We start from the raw sequence: 18248 nt of genomic DNA, 5'->3' as shown, positions 1-18248 counted from the left end.
TTTTGTGGTACTGGGATTTGAACTCAGGGCCTACACCTTGAGCCACTCCACCAGCACTTTTTTTGTGGTGGGTTTTTTCAAGATAGGGTCTTGTGAACTATTTGCTTGGGGCTGGCTTTGGACCATGATCCTCCTGATCTCTGCCTCCTGAGTAGCTAGGATTACAGGTGTGAGCCACCAGTGCCCGGCAAAACAATTTTTTTGTGTGATGCTGAGGATTGAACTCTGGCCCTCATATACACTTGACAAGTGCTCTACCCCTGAGCTCTACCCCAGCTCAAGAATAAATTTAATACAAGTACACTTAAAAACTATAAAACATTACTGAAAGAAATTAAAGAGTTAAGTAGAAAGACTTCTCATAGTGAATTGGATGATTTAACATATTAACATGATAATACTACCCACCTAAATCTATAGATTTGATGAAATGCCTATCAGAATCCCAGGTAGCTTGTTTGTAGAAATTGAGAAGCTATTTCTAAAATTTGTATGAAATTTCAAGGAATTGGAATGGCAAAAAAAGGAATGGAGGTATGGCTCAAGCAGTAGAGCACCTGCTTTGCAAGAGTGAAGCCCTGAGTTCAAATCCCAGTCCCACCAAAAAAAAAAAAAACTATCAGGAATAGGAAAACAAAAAAAAAAAACCTTGAAAATGAAGGGCAAAGTTGGTAGGCTCATACTTCCTGATTTCAAACTCACTATAAAATACAATAATCAGGCTACCATGGTACTGTCATAAGGAGAAGCATACAAATCAATAGAATAGTATTGAGAGTTCAAAAATAAGCCCATACGTTAATGGTCAATTGATTTTCAGTAAAATTACCAAGACAATTCAATGAGGAAAAGAATAGTCTTTTCAATAAATGGTATTAGGACAACTGGATATTCACATGCAAAGGAATGCATATACACAAACTAACTCATAATGAATCAATGACCATATGGCCACAAAACTGTAAATTTCTTAGAAGACACTTGGGTCTCTACTCAGGAGGTAGAGATCAGGAGGATCGCAATTTGAAGCCAACCCTGGCAAATAGCTCTTGAGACCCTATCTGGAAAATACTCAACACCAAAAGGGCTGGTGGAGAGTTAAAGTGGAAGAGCACCTGCTTAGCAAGCATGAGGAGGTGAGTTCAAACCCCACTACTGCCAAAAAAAGTTCTTAGAAGATAGTAAGAGTTGCTTGATTATAAAACTCTTAGAAGAAAACATAGATGTAAATTTCTTCACCTTGAATTAGACAATGATTCCTTAGATATGATACCAAAAGCACAAGAAACAAAGAGAGATTAAGTAAATTGGACTTTATCACAATTAAAAGCTTTTTGTTAGCTGGGCACTGGTGGCTCACATCTGTAATCTTAGCTACTTGGGAGGCTGAGATTGGTAGCATTGCGGGTTGAGGCCAGCCCCGGCAAATAGTTCACAAGACCCCATTTCCAAAATAACTAGAGCAAAACGGACAGGAGGTGTGGCTCAAGTGCTATAAAGTCTGATTTGTGAGTATGAAAGAGTTCAAACCCTAGTCTCACCAAAAAAAAAAAAAAAGAAAAAAATCAATGTTGAATGAATCCAGGCACAATGACATGCATACCTGTAGAACTCCAAGAATTCAGACTAGCCTGGGGAACATAGCAAAATCCCATCTTGTGAAAAATAAATAAATAAATAAGTGATTTGAATAGACATTTCTCTGAAGTTACTTAACATTGTTAGTCTGTACGAAAACTCAAAACAAAATCACAATGAGATATTCCTTCACACCCACTAAAAATATATAGTTTTTTCAATGGACAACTGAATATCCACATACAAAAGAATTGAAGTGAATATTTTTGCAATAATCCAGTTTGGCAAAGTATGGAGAAATTAGAAGCCTCACATGTTGTTGGAGGAAATATAAAATGCTGCAGCCACTTTGGAAAACAATTTTTCAGTTCCTCAAAAAGTCAAACATACATTTGAACTTGGAGATTTTTTTTTTATTTTTTTTTATTTTATTTTATTTTTTAATATATATATTTTTTTCTTTCATTTACTTATTTTTTATTTCTATTCTTATCTTTATTCTTTTTATTTTTTATTTTCAATCCTCTCTCTGTCTCTCTAATGCCTTTTCAGCTTACGGTTGATTAGAACACTGTCTCTTCCTGTTTATATCTTTGAAACTTTTTTGTTTGTTTCTTTGTTTTGTTTTTTTTTCTACTTGTATATTTGTTTTTCCCTTTTCCTTTAACTTCTTTGCTTTCTATCCCCTCTCACCCTTCCATTCTAAATATCACTAGTGCTATTATTACAAGCCAGAAAATACTTAATTGCACACAGTACAGGGACAATAACAACACCAAGGGCAATGATGGGAAGACAGAAAAAACAGGGAAACCAGTTTCCCCACAGCAAAAAATTACTACAGGAACCAGAGGGAAATGAAGAAAACAGATACTCAGATCCAGAATCCAACAAAATGAAGATAAACCATGCCAAAGAACCCAATGAAGCCCACAGAATAATCTAGAAGAAGAAATACTACAGGTACTCAATGAGAATTTTATAGAGATGGTACTGGATAGGGTCAACCAAAATGTACAGGAGACACTCAAGAAATTCCAAGACAACAAAAATAGAGAATTTGAAAAAGCAAAAGAAGTAAAGGAAACCATAGAACCACTGTATAAACACCAAAGTGAAACAGAGAATAAGATTAATAAAGAGATAAATGAACTCAGAACAAAAATAGACAACATTAAAGAGGAAACGACCCAGGATATGGAAAACCTCAGAAAAAAGAATGAAACAGAACTGCAAAACAAAACGGAAGGCCAATCGGGCAGAACAGAACAAACAGAAGACAGAAACTCAGAACTCGAAGATGAAATGGTAATTAAAGGAAAAACCGAAGAACTATTAATTAAACAACTCAAGACCTGTGAAAAGAAAATGCAAGAACTCACCGACTCCATCAAAAGACCAAACTTGAGAATCATGGGCATTGAAGAAGGAGAAGAGGTGCAAGAAAAGGGAATGCGTAATATATTCAACAAAATAATAACAGAAAATTTCCCAAATCTAGAGAAAGATAGTCCCATACAGATGTAAGAGGCCTCAAGAACACCAAATAGACCAGATAAAAATAGAACTACCCCATGACATATTATCATTAAAACAACAAGTTCAGAAACTAGGGAAAGGATATTGAAGGCTGTAAGAGAGAAAAAACAAATAACATACAAAGGTAAACCCATCAAAATCACAGCAGACTTCTCAACAGAAACATTAAAAGCAAGAAGAGTGTGGGGTGAGATCTTCCGGGCACTGAATGAAAATAACTTCAACCCCAGGATACTCTATCCAGCAAAACTATCATTTAAAATAGATGGAGTAATAAAAGTCTTCCATGATAAGCAGAAACTACAACAATATGTGAACACAAACCAACCATTACAAAAGATTCTTCAAGGGATTCTGCACACAGAAAGTGAAACCCAACATAACCGTGAAAGGACAGGCAGCACCAAACTACAGGAAAAGAAAAAGCAAGAAAGTAGACAGTAACCTCAACTTAGGTACACACAATCAAACCTTCAAACAATTAAGACAACTAAATGACAGGAATCACCACATACCTATCAGTACTAACGCTTAATGTTAACAGACTTAATTCGCCCATCAAAAGGCACCGTTTGACGAAATGGATTAAACAGAAAGATCCAACAATTTGTTGCTTACAGGAGACCCATCTCACCAACAGACATAAGCATAGGCTTAGGATGAAAGGCTGGAAGAAGATTTACCAAGCCAATGGCCCCCCAAAACAGGCAGGAGTAGCAATACTTATCTCTGACAAAGTAGACTTCAAACCTACATTGATCAAATGAGATAAAGAAGGACATTCCACACTAATAAAAGGGGAAATAGACCAAAAGGAAATAACAACCATCAACCTGTATGCACCCAATGTCAACGCACCCAATTTCATCAAACATACCCTGAAAGACCTAAAAGCATATATTAATTCCAACACAGTGGTTGTGGGAGACTTTAACACCACATTACCATCAATTGATAGGTCATCCAAACAAAAAATCAATAAAGAAATCCTAGGTCTAAAATATACAATAGATCAAATGGACCTACTTGATGTCTACAGAACATTGCATCCAACTGCTACACAATATACATTCTTCTCAGCAGCCCATGGAACCTTCTCTAAAATAGATCATATCCTAGGGCACAAAGCAAGCCTCAGCAAATATAAGAAAATAGAAATTATACCATGCATACTATCTGATCACAATGCAATAAAACTAGAACTCAACAACAAAAGTAAAGACAAAAAACATGCAAACAGCTGGAAACTGAATAACTCATTGCTTAATGAACAATGAGTCATTGATGAAATAAAAGAGGAAATTAAAAAGTTCCTGGAAGTCAATGAAAATGAAAACACAACCTACTGGAACCTATGGGACAAAGCTAAGGCAGTCCTGAGAGGAAAGTTTATAGCCATGAGTGCAGATATTAAAAAGACCAAAAGATCCCAAATCAATGACCTAATGATACATCTCAAACTCCTAGAAAAACAAGAACAAGCAAATCCCAAAACAAACAGAAGGAGAGAAATAATAAAAATAAGAGTTAAAATCAATGAAATAAAAAAAAAATACAAAGAATTAATAAACAAAAAGTTGGTTCTTTGAAAAAATAAACAAGATCAACAGACCCCTGGCAAACCTGCCTAAAATGAGGAGAGAAAAAACCCAAATTAGTAGAATCAGTAATGCAAAAGGGGAGATAACAACAAACACCATGGAAGTACAGGAAATCATCAGAGACTACTTCGAGAACTTACATTCAAAAAAATTTGAAAATCTTAACAAAATGGACAGATTTCTGGATACATACAATCATCCAAAACTGAACCAAGAGGAAATTAATCACCTGAATAGATCTATAACACAAAATGAAATTGAAGCAGCAATCAAGAATCTCCCCAAAAAGAAAAGTCCAGGACCCGATGGATTCTCTGCTGAATTCTATCAGACTTTTAAAGAAGAACTGATACCAACCCTCCTTACACTGTTCCACAAAATAGAAAGGGAAGGAAAACTGCCTAACACATTTTATGAAGCCAGTATTACACTTATCCCAAAACCAGGCAAAGACACCTTCAAAAAGGAGAACTATAGGCCAATCTCCTTAATGAACATTTATGCAAAAATCCTCAACAAAATAATGGCAAATCGAATTCAACAACACATCAAAAAGATTATTCACCACGACCAAGTAGGCTTCATCCCAGGGATGCAGGGGTGGTTCAACATACGAAAATCAATAAACATAATAAACCACATTAACAGAAGCAAAGACAAAAATCACTTGATCATCTCAATAGATGCAGAAAAAGCCTTTGATAAGATCCAACACCATTTCATGATAAAAGCTCTAAGAAAACTAGGAATAGAAGGAAAGTTCCTCAACATTATAAAAGCTATATATGACAAACCTACAGCCAGCATTATACTTAATGGAGAAAAACTGAAACCATTTCCTCTAAAATCAGGAATTAGACAAGGATGCCCACTATCTCCACTCCTACTCAACATAGTACTGGAATTCCTAGCCAGAGCAATTAGGCAAGAAGAAGGAATAAAAGGAATACAAATAGGTAAAGAAACTGTCAAAATATCCCTATTAGCAGATGACATGATCCTATACCTTAAAGACCCAAAAAACTCTACTCAGAAGCTCCTAGACACCATCAATAGCTAGAGCAAGGTAGCAGGATATAAAATCAACATAGAAAAATCATTAGCATTTCTATACACTAATAATGAACAAACTGAAAAAGAATATATGAAAACAATTCCATTTACAATAGCCTCAAAAAAAATCAAATACCTAGGTGTAAACCTAACAAAAGATGTGAACGACCTCTATAAGGAAAACTATACACTTCTGAAGAAAGAGATTGAGGAATACTATAAAAAGTGGAGAGACCTCCCATGTTCATGGATTGTTAGAATCAACATAGTAAAAATGTCTATACTCACAAAAGTAATCTACATGTTTAATGCAATTCCCATCAAAATTACAATGACATTCATCAGAGATTGAAAAATCTACTGTTAAATTTATATGGAAACACAAGAGGCCACGAATAGCCAAGGCAATACTCAGTCAAAAGAACAATGCAGGAGGTATCACAATACCTGACTTCAAACTATATTACAAAGCAGTAACAATAAAAACAGCACAGTACTGGTACAAAAACAGACATGAAGACCAGTGGAACAGAATAGAAGACCCAGATATGAAGCCACACAACTATAACCAACTTGTCTTTGACAAAGGCGCTAAAAATATACGATGGAGAAATAGCAGCCTCTTCAACAAAAACTGCTGGGAAAACTGGTTAGCAGTCTGCAAAAAACTGAAACTAGATCCATGTATATCACCCTATACCAATATTAACTCAAAATGGATCAAGGATCTTAATATCAGACCACAAACTCTAAAGTTGATACAGGAAAGAGTAGGAAATACTCTGGAGTTAGTAGGTATAGGTAAGAACTTTCTCAATGAAACCCCAGCAGCACAGCAACTAAGAGATAGCATAGATAAATGGGACCTCATAAAACTAAAAAGCTTCTGTTCATCAAAAGAAATGGTCTCTAAACTGAAAAGAACATCCACAGAGTCGGAGAAAATATTTGCCAGCTATACATCAAAGGACTGATAACCAGAATATATAGGGATCTTCAAAAACTAAATTCTCCCAAAACTAATGAACCAATAAAGAAATGGGCAAGTGAACTAAACAGAACTTTCTCAAAAGAAGAAATTCAAATGGCCAAAAAACACATGAAAAAATGCTCACCATCTCTAGCAACAAAGGAAATGCAAATTAAAACCACACTAAGATTCCACCTCACCCCTGTTAGAATAGCCATCATTAGCAACACCACCAATAACAGGTGTTGGCGAGGATGCGGGGAAAAAGGAACTCTTACACTGCTGGTGGGAATGTAAACTAGTACAACCACTCTGGAAAAAAATTTGGAGGCTACTTAAAAAGCTAAACATTGATCTACCATTTGATCCAGCAATACCACTCCTTGGGGATATACCCAAAAGACTGTGACACAGGTTACTCCAGAGGCACCTGCACATCCATGTTTATTGCAGCACTATTCACAATTGCCAAGTTATGGAAACAGCCAAGATGCCCCACTACTGATGAATGGATCAAGAAAACATGGTATCTATACACAGTGGAATTTTATGCAGCCATAAAGAAGAACGAAATGTTATCATTCGCTGGTAAATGGATGGAATTGGAGAACATCATTCTGAGTGAGATTTGCCTGGCCCAAAAAATCAAAAATCGTATGTTCTCCCTCATATATGGACATTAGATCGGGGCAAACACAACAAGGGGACTGGACTTTGAGCACATGATAAAAGCGAGAGCACACAAGAGAGATATGAGGATAGGTAAGACACCTAAAAAACTAGCTAGCATTTGTTGCCCTTAACACAGAGAAACTAAAGCAGATACCTTAAAAGCAACTGAGGCCAATAGAAGAAGGGGACCAGGAACTACAGAAAAGGTTAGATCAAAAAGAATTAACCTAGAAGGCAACACACATGCACAGGAAATTAATGTGAGTCAACTCCCTGTATAGCTATCCTTATCTCAACTAACAAAAACCCTTGTTCCTTCCTATTATTCCTTATACTCTCTCTTCAACAAAATTAGAGATAAGGGCAAAATAGATTCTGCTGGGTATTGAGGGGGTGGGGGAAGAGGGAGGGGGCGGAGTGGGTGGTAAGGGAGGAGGTGGGGGCGGGGGGAGAAATGACCCAAGCGTTGTATGCACATATGAATAATAAAAAAATTTTTTAAAAAGTCAAACATAGAGTTAACATAGGCCCCAACAATTCTCCTCCAAAAGAATTAAAAACGTATGTCTTTACAAAAACTTGTGTCTGAATGCTCACAGCAGTATTGTTCCTAATAGCCAAAAGTGGAAAGAACCCAAATGTCCATCAACTGATGAACAGATAAATACACTTTGCTGTCTCTATACAAAGGAATGTTATTCAACAATAAAAAAGAATAAAGTATGTCTAATGAAACTCATTATTTTGTACAATTAATATAAAAAAAGAATGAAGTACTGATATTAATACAATATAGATGAACCATGAAAACATTATGCTAAATGAAAGAAGCCAAAAATAAAGTCCTTATATTGTATTAGGGGTCTTTTATTTCCAGAAAAGGCAAATCCATGGAGACAGAAGGCAGATTGGTGGTTGCCAGGGTTAGGGGGCATGGAAGGGGGTGGGGTGACAGCTAATAGGTACAGTGTTCTTTTGCAGGAGAGAGGGTGATAGAAAATGTCTGCAATTAGATAGTAGTGATGGTCATGCAACTCTCTCTGTGATATTTAAATCAATTGAAACAGAAGAATTGTGAGTTTGAGGGCAGCCTGGACTATATAGAAAGACCTCATCAAAAAAAAATGAAAGGAAGGAAGAAAAAGAGGAAGGAAGGATCACTTAATTGTACACACTTAAGAAAAAGAGGGCTGGAGGTATGGTTGTAGTGGTAAAGCTCCTGCCTAGCAAATATGAGGCCCTGAGTTCAAACTCCATACCATTCACAAAAAAAAAAGTCACTTTGGCTCTGTAATAAGGAGTGGTGAGCAGTAATGAGGTCAAGGAGCATTTAGAAAGATCTACTTAAGAGTTATTAATACCAAAACTATAGCAGAGCAGTGATGATAGACTCAGAAGGACTGATTATAAGAATAGCAAAAAGACTGCACTGGTTAGAGATGTGAGCTTTAAAGGAAAACACACCTAATTTCAAACTGAGCTCTGCCATTTAATAGTGTGTCTTAAGGTAAGTTTCTTAGCTTATGTACAAGAACCTCTGTTCCCTCATCTATAAAATGAGGGTGATAAAAATAGGAAATGCCTTAAGGTTATCATGAGGATTTGTTCATTAATTTAACAAATACTATTGAGTGGATACAATGTGATTGGCTCTTAGGTACTGAGAATACAGCCATAAATAAAACAGACAAAACCTTACCTTCATCTATCTTATACTCCAATCAGGAGAGAGTAACAATTATATATGAATTATAATATGAATTGTATGTATGAAATCATAATTTGATAAAGTGAAAAATAAGTGAAGAGTATGTAAGAAAAGAAATTGGTATAAAAATGAGATTATTTCAGGACTGGAGGTGTGGCTCAAGTGGTAGAGCTCCTGCTTTACAAGTGCAAAGCCCTGAGTTCAAACCCTAGTCCCACCAAAAAAAAAAGATATTATTTCAATAATCCAAATATAATAACTTGAAGCAGGATGTTAGCATTGGTGGGAGGGGTGGTAAGAAGTAGTCAGATTCTGTTTATATTGAAGATAGGGGCTACTGGATTTGCTAAAGAGTTGTGAAGTATGAGAGGAAGTAGACTCAAGGATGCCAGGTTTTTGCTTGAGTAACTCGTGATGGAGTTGTGTTTTACTGAGATGAAGAAGACTGTAGAAGAAACCAACTTGGAGAGAACATCAAGAATATGGTCTTTGACTAAGTCTGAGGTACTTTCAGATATCCTAGTTGACATGTCAAGGATGCAGTTGAAATAAGAATCTGCTTTATGTAGATATACATATATATATATACATAACATTGTATATATGTATATGTGTATATATATATATATATATATAGTGTTCAAAAGAAAAGAAAGAATCTAGAAGCTGGTTGTGTGATACATACCTGTAGTCTCAGCTAATTGGGAGGTTAGACAGGAGGGTTGCTTGAATCCACAAGTTTAAGACCAACTTTGGCAACAAAACAAGACTCTGTATCAAAAAAAAAAAAAGTCTCAAGTTCAGGGGAGAGGACTGAGTTGGAGACATAAACCTGGGTGTCATCAGCATTTGTGGGTATTTTAAGCCCTGAGACTAGATGAGAACATGTGTACATCTGAGTGTCTGTAAATCCAGAAAGCCCAACTTCTGAGCTCTGGGCCACTCAAATGTTAGCAGGAAATGAAGAATTAGCAAAGCAGAATGAGAAAAAGCAACAGTATGTTTAGAGGAAAACTGAGAGAGTTTGGTGTCTGTCCTTGAACCAGATGAATAAACTGTTTCAAGGAAGGAAGAAGTGGGCAAATGCATCAGATCTGATCACAGAGCCAAATGAGGACTGATAAATGATCTCCAGAATTGACTATCTGGAGGTCTTGAATCACCTTGGAAATAACAGTTTCAGTGGAAAGAAGGGGCAATTCATGATCAGAATGGACTTGAAAGAATGAAAGGAGAGGAGTTAGAACCAAAGAATTCAATGACAATTCTTTAGAAATAGCTAAAATGGAGAGCAGAGAAATGATGTGGTAGCTGGGGCCTATGGAGCCAAAAGAAGTTTCTTTCTTTCTTTTTTTTTTTTTTTTTTTTTGGTGGTACTGGGTTTGAACTCAGGGCCTCCACCACTTGAGCCACTCCACCCAGCCATCTTTTTGTGTGTTGGGTATTTTTGAGATAGGGTCTTGTGAACTATTTGCCTGGGCTGGCTTCCAACCATGATCCTCCTGATCTCTGCCTTCCAAGTAGCTAGGATTACAGGTGTGAGCCACTAGTGCTCAGCTGAGAAGTTTTTCTTAAAGTGAGAAAGAACACAGCATTTTTTAAAGCTGATGGAATGATCCAGTAGAAAGGAAACACTGATGATGTAGGCAAGAGAGAATTGCTGGAGCACAAGGGAGAGAATTGGCTTTTCATAGGGCTTGGTTCACTTACATGGATGCAGGGAGATGGTTATCTGTTGAGATGGAAGAGAAAAAAGAGGGTATTAGAAATTTGAGGAGAGAAAAGTTATGCAATAACCATTTAGAGAAAGTAGATGGGTGTGCAAATGTAGTATAATTCCTAGACAGCACTAAATAGCCGCTTAAGATTAACCGATTAACTTAAAGAGTCCAGTTGACATAGTTGTGGGTTTTCTTTATCCACTTTCTCACAGATGGGTGGGGGTTTAGATTTTCCAGAATAGGGGTTTTGTGAAACAAAATGACAAAGCAAGAGGAAGCAAGAGAGAAGAGCATTATCAAGGAATGTGGTTATAACCATTGGACCTTGGAATTTAGGCGGATGAAAATGAAAGTGAGGATATAAAATGGAAGAGGAATGGTGAATAGGTATTGGGATCACTGGATTGTTGGGGGCTGGGATTAAATGTTGGACTAGAAAGACAAAGGAGTTAAAAAAGATAAGAAAGATTATTGGTAGACTTTTTTTGTGTGTGTATAGTACTGGGGTTTAAACTCAGGGCCTTCACCTTGAGCCACTCCACCAGCCCTTTTTTGTGATTTTTTTTTTCAAGATAGGGTCTCGCAAACTATTTACCTTGGCTGGCTTCAAACTGCAGGCTTCCTGATCTCTGCCTCCTGAGTAATGAGGATTATAGATGTGAGCCACTGGTGCCCAGCTTGGTAGATTATTAATAAAGGGAAACAACCCCTAAAATAATAGTAAATTTCAGCACATGCCCTGGAAGTGCTCACTCTGTAATGGGAAGACAAGGTGGAATGAAATGAATGCTAAAGATAGGTACATGCAGTGGTTGTGGAAGCAAAAGAAATCTGTAAGTAAATGTGAAGGTCAGATAAAGGAAAGCCTCCTAAGAAGGAGTCATTTGAGTTGAGCCTCAAAACAGCAAAAGCAGAGAATAGCCTGAGCAAATATTCTCAGTTATCATTGCAGTGAGTGCTCAGAAAAGTGGTTGAAGTACAAGAGCTAAAACTAGAGAGTGGACTAGAGTGAGGTAAAGGAACTTGTCAGGTACTATAGTTGGGATTTGGCATATCCCCCAAAGACCTGTGTGTTAAAGGCTTGGTCCCCAGCTTGGTACTATTGGGAGGCAGGGAGCCTTTAAGAAGTGGGGCATAAGGGGTGATCTTTAGGTTCTGAGGGTCATGCCCTTGAAAGGGCATGTGGGACGCCACTCCCTTTCTTCTCTCCCTTGCTTCCAGACCATGAGAAGAGTGGTTTGGTTTTACTGGCTTTGCCAACACCTTCTGTGATGCTACCTCACCACAGGCCCAAAACAACAGGGCCAATTGACCATGGTGACCCTTTAAGAGTCTAAAGGTCCTGCCAGAAAGGGGTGAGAACCAGGTGCCAGTAGCTCACACCTGTATTCTTAGCTATTTAGGAGGCAGAGATCAGGAGAATCATGGTTCAAAGCCAGCCCAGGAAAATAGTTTGCAAGACCCTATTTCAAAAACCCCATCACAAAAAAGGGCTGACGGAGTGGCTGAAGCGTGAGGCCCTGGGTTCAAACCCCACTGCAGCCACACATGCACACACACACACACAAAGGATGAGAAATAGGTTATGATCAGAACTACGTTGTCCAGGCATTAGGACCAACTGAAGTGAGTAAGAGTAAAAGGAAATAATCACATCTTCCCAGACAGAGGAATAACAGGGCCATAGCCTCCAACAGAAACGTCACAACCTTCTTAGGAACTCAGTAGCAATATCACTAATGAGGCTAATCTCTTTGCAAGCAGTATTTATTATGTCACTTGAAAACATGTGTGTTGAAACATTTCCTTCTCTTCCACTTTGCTCAAGCCCTTTCCCTCTTCTACATTCAGGGTCTGCCTATAAAACAAAGGGGCTGTATTCAGATCCTTCTGGGGTCCCCTTCAACCCTGATATCTTTTATAACGCTTAGTCTTTGTGAAACTCAAAATATTTGCCAGCATTCTCCCACGGTATGAGAACTTCTCACCCACTTGCACCTTTCTTCAAACCCCTATTGCAGATTAGGTTGGACTTCTCTTATTTAAGCACTTGGGAAAGAGGTGTGCTGACAGAGGCTGTATAGCACCCAATGCCTTAGGGAGAAAAATCATGTGAAGGGCTTTGTTTTGTTCCAGCAGCTGAAACAATCCAACCACCAGAATGACATGCAGTATCATTTTGTACTGCCCTCAAGTGGTGGTGGCCCAAGTGTCCTTTTCTAGTTGTAGTTTAAGGAATAAAATATGCTTTCAGAACAGCTAATCGTGTCTAAATGTAGGTGAGTCATGGATGCCCGGAGGTGGAAAAATCCACAGAAAGGTGTCTGGTCTAACCCCTCTCTTAAAAAAGAGGGACTGAGGCGCTTCTGGTTCTCATCAGCAAACAAACACGTGTTAGTATCTCCTATCTTTTTTTTTGTTTTGCCCAAGGGGTGAGAAAAGTGGGGGATGGGGGGGTCTCACTATGTTGCCCAGACTAGTTTTGAACTTGTGATCCTCCTGCTTCAGCCTCCCCGGTATCCGGGATTGTAGAGGTATACCACTGCTACAAGATACTATCGCTTATCTTTAAAGACCTACCCTATGGCCCTGGCTTTCACTACTGTGGTTCAATTTTATGCTCTGTTTCACAACCACTTTTTTCCCAGGGCCTTGCACATGCTAGGCAGACATTCTAGCTCTGAGTTATACTCCAGGCCTGCAATGTGTATCTTCTTTTGCTGTTTTGTTTGTCTTTTTAAAAAATATTTTTCAGAGTGTATTTTCTAAGAACAAAGACATTCTCTCTCCCCCTCACTTTTTGGTGGTACTGGAGTTTGAACGTAAGGACTTCATGCTTGCTAGGCAGGCACTCTACCACTTGGAATCACACCCCCATCCCAACATTTTCTTATATATCTACATACTCACGTAATATGATGACTAAATTCAGGAAATTTAAAATTGATATAATCTTTTCTTTTGGTGGTACTGGGGTTTGAATTTAGGATCTTGCACTTGTGGTGCAGGCTGTCTGTCACATCCCGAGCCCAATATAGTTGTTACATGTAGACTATATTCAAAGTTCACTAATTGGCTCAATAATGTTTTTTATAGCAGTCCAACCCTCCCCCCTACCTAGGGTCTGATCTAGTGCCTAATTCAAATCATGCATTGCATTTAACTGTCATGTCTCTTTAGTCTTCTTTAATCTAGAATAGTTGTCCAGTCTTTCATTGTTATTCATGATGTTCACATTTTTAAAGAGTGCTTGCTAGGTGTCTGTGGAACTTCCCCACTTGCTCCTAATTGATTTGATTTATATTGGGGCTGAGGGGAAGCAGGCAGGAATGTCACCTATGTGAGCTCAGGGCATCATCTGAGGAGAAGCGTGATGTTGCTTGGTCCCATTATTGGCTGTATTTACTTTAATTAGTTGGGTGGTGTTTGCTAGGTTTTTCCCCCTGTAAGTAATGAGTGATTGATGGAAAGGTGCTTTGAGACTATGTAAGGCTGGAGGCTTGGTTTAAGAGGTGGAGTGCCTGCCTAGCAAGCATGAAGCCCTGAGTTCAAACCCCAGTACCACTAAAAAAAAGATTATAAGTATCCTGTTCCTCTTCAATCTGTTGCACAGTAGTCTTTACCTTCACTGATAATTCTTATTTGAAGCAATTGCTATGATAATTGCAAAATACAGATTTTCTAACTTTCTCATTTCATTTATATTTTAAAGTTAGCATTGCACTGTGAGGGAGATCTTTCCATTCTTTCTTATTTATTTACTACGTTATTTATTTACTAGTGTATATTGTCATCAGTATACACTTATGGGTTCTTATTTTATTTACTGGGTTATATTCCATCACTGTCTTTATACTTTTAAATGTCCAACTTATCCCAGGCCTGGCTAAGGAGAACCCCTTCAAGCTGGCTTCTGTGTCTTTTTGAAATGTCCCTATCATTTTTTTTAAGTACCTGCTTTCTTGTATAAGATATTCCAGTCTTGTACTTTCCCTGTCTATTTCTTCAAAAAGCTTCCCGTGTAGTAGGGAATGGTATTTAGAAACCAAGATCTAGACACCAGATATGCTCATAGCTACTGGGGTATAATTATTTCTTGGCCCTTTAGTAAACATAGCCAAGAAGGGGGTGGGGGGGTAACAACTTAATTAGTTAACTTTTTAATCAGGAGTTCATTACTGGTACCTCTAATTCAAATTCAACAGCACAAGATTCTTTATTTTCATGTCTCTTTCCCCACAGTGAGAATTCTGGCTCTTGGTCAATGTCTTTATTCATTTACTCAATGTTGTAATACACACAATAGTTTCAGAACTGCTACATTCATTCCACTACCAAAAACCCAACTAAATAGGATTTGAGATTTGTTTGCTGTTTTGTTTTTTGAATAAGGGTGGAGACTGGATTAATTTTTTTGCTTTTCCTTCACAGTGGTTGAATTACTTATTTAAATGTAGTTAGATTCATTTGTTTCTGTTTAGATTCAGTTTTAGGATTCCCTCTTTTTTGTTTTTTGTTTGTTTTGAGATACAGTCTCACTATGTAATTCCTCAACTTGCAATTTGAGTTGTCCTCAAACTCGCAATCCTCTTGCCTCAGCCTCCCATTTATGCTGGGATTACAGGCATGTATCAATATACCCAGTTTCCTTCCATTCTTGTTCATTCAATTTTCATTTTGAATATGTAAAAGTTAACATTGTCCCAAATTCAAATTCCTACAGAAAGTATATGGGACACTTTATAAATTTGTGAGTCATCTATATGTAGAAGTCATGCCCATTTTCTGTGCATTATTCCAGTTTTCTTATCTGTGTTGTCAAAACAAACACATCAGAAATTTCATTCTTCAAACTCTTTGATTCTTATCTAAGCCCCTCACTTACTGAAACTACTTCTTCAAAATACCATCAATGTCCAGTGTTTTTCTGTTCTTGTCTTATTCAACTTGCCACATTCAGCTGACCTCTCTGGGTTTTTTTTTTTTTTTTTAACAATATTGGGTCTTGAACCCATGGCCTTCACCTTGAGACACTCCTATTTTTGTGAAGGGTTTTTCAAGATAGGGTCTCACAGAACAATTTGCCATGGCTGGCTTTGAACTGCGATCCTCCTGAGTAGCTGCGATTACAGCCATGAGCCACTAGCACCCAGCTCTCTGATTTTTCTTGAAACATTCTCCTCTTTGTTTCTGTGACACCACACCACTCTGGCTTCACTGTCTCTTCACAGGCCTCCCCTCATTCTCCTTTCCTATTCTACCACCCTAAAATTTGCTGCTCCTCAGGCCTCTTCTTGGCCCCCTTCACTTCTCTCTATATTTTCTCTTCCCAGATGAGCTCAACAGTTTGTCTTTGAGTGCCTTTTTTTTTTGGTGCTGTTGATGGCCTCTTAGTACCTTCACCCCAGGCCTCTCTTCTGGTTTCCAAACTTACAACCAATGACTTAACGGACACCCTCTTGGATTTCTCATAGTCATCTCAAGTTTAATATGTCTAAAATAGAACTCCTAATTTCCCTGCCAAGCCTGCTTCTCCCAGGCCCTTTGCTCTTAGTAAATTTGACCTCCATCCACCTCGCTATTTTATCCAGAAACATACAAGTCTTTCCCGATTCCTTCGTTTTACTCAGCTATAATGTCCCATCTATCAACAAAATATGAAAATTTTACCTCCAAAATTACATCAAACTAGTCTGTTCCTCCCTGTCTCCACCACCATCACTCCACTCATCTTTCATGCAGATTCACTGTGTAACTGGCCTCCCACATATTTATTATCCATATAGTAGCTACAATGAATTTGTGTGTGTGTGTGTGTGTGTGTGTGTGTGTGAGATACCAGGGTTTTCCCCAGCCCTTTTTTGCTTTATTTGCTTTTCAGATAGGGTCTCCCACTTTTTGCCCAGGATAGCCTCAGACCATGATTCTCCAATCTACTCCTTCCAAGTAACTGGAATTACAGAGTGAACCACCAGATCCAGATATATGTTGAGATGAGGTCTCACTAACTTTTTGCCCAAGCTGGCTTTGAACATCAATCCTATGAATCTCTGCTCCCATGTAGCTGGGATTACAGCTGTGAGCCACCATGTATTCAAGCAGAGGAGTTCCTGCCTAGCAAGCGCAAAGCCCTGAGTTTAAAGCCCAGTATTGACACAAAATAATAATAATAATAATAATAATAATAATAATAATAATATGAGCTTAGCCAGGTGTACACATCTGTAATTTCAGCACTCGGGAGACTGAGGCAGGAAGACCACAAGTTCAAACTCAACCTGGGCTATATAGTAAGACACTATCTCAAAAAAAAAATAATATCAGCTTATGTTTATTGGGTATCCATTATGTGTCATGCACTGGTTTAAACAGTATATATACATATAAATATATATACGTTTAATTTCCATAACAACTCCATGAGGTAAAACCAAATCTACCTCAATTTTGTAGATGAGGAAAGTGGGGCACAGAGAGATTATGCAATTTGCCGAGGTCACACAGCTAGAACTAAAGTGTGTACCCAGACTGATTTCTTTTGAGGTTATCTACCAAACTGGATCATTTCACTAACCAGCCTCAAATACCTCGATAACACAGGCACTGGTGGTTCACGTCTGTGATCCTAGTTACCTGAAAGGCTGAGATTGGGAGGCCAGCCCAGACAAATAGTTTGGGAGGATCCATCTCCTAGCCAACCAGAACAAAATGGACTAGAGGCATGGCTCAACCAGGAGAGCACTTGATTTACAAGTGTGAAGCCCTGATTTCAAACACCAGTCCCACCAAAAAAAAGAATTACATAGATTCTTACTGTGCTGGAACTAAATTCCCCACTGCTCACCAAGGTGTACAGGGTCATGTGTGACATGCCTCCTGCTCCCACCAAACTCATCCATGCATTCCTTTCCTTTACTCTATTCCATCCTTGTGGCTTCCCCACCCCCCACAGCTTCTTTGAGCATAATATGCTCTTTTCTGCCATCAACCATTACACATCCTCTACTGTGAAATTCTCCCTGATTTTCATGTAGCTGGTTCCATTTCATTCTTCAGGTCTCTTCTTTTTGGTCTTTTCAGAGATGGTCTCATTATGTAGCTCAGGCTGACCTTCAACTTGTGATCCTCCTGTCTCAGCCTCCTGACTGCTGGGATTACAGGCAAGCACAATCCCCTCCCACGGCCCACCCCTCCCCCCTCCGCAACTCTTTCAGATCTCATTTCGATTTTTTATTCAGAGAGAGACCTTCTCTTGCTTTTTTTTCAGCACTGGGGTTTGAACTCAGGGCCTCATATGTGCTAGGCAGGCGCTCCTAATGCTTGAGCCACTCCACCAGCCACCTTAATTAGGTTCCATCTTGATGTGCTCTATTTGGCCCCATATTTGTTTTTCTTATTAGTCCTTA

At 38.3% G+C, this 18248-nt stretch overlaps 1 non-coding gene across 1 annotated transcript; it reads right to left on the bottom strand.

Moving 5' to 3' along the window:
* Nucleotides 1-15566: 15566 nt before the first annotated feature.
* LOC141425264 (U6 spliceosomal RNA) lies at nucleotides 15567-15673 on the bottom strand. The gene has a single exon (XR_012450338.1). It is a non-coding gene; the product is annotated as a U6 spliceosomal RNA (small nuclear RNA).
* Between the last annotated feature and the right edge of the window lie 2575 nt (nucleotides 15674-18248).

This window comes from Castor canadensis, chromosome 7 (genome assembly GCF_047511655.1).
Source record: "Castor canadensis chromosome 7, mCasCan1.hap1v2, whole genome shotgun sequence".
Lineage (NCBI taxonomy): Eukaryota > Metazoa > Chordata > Mammalia > Rodentia > Castoridae > Castor > Castor canadensis.
Note: the sequence above shows the minus strand (reverse complement) of the source record. Positions and strands in the feature narration are given on the sequence as shown.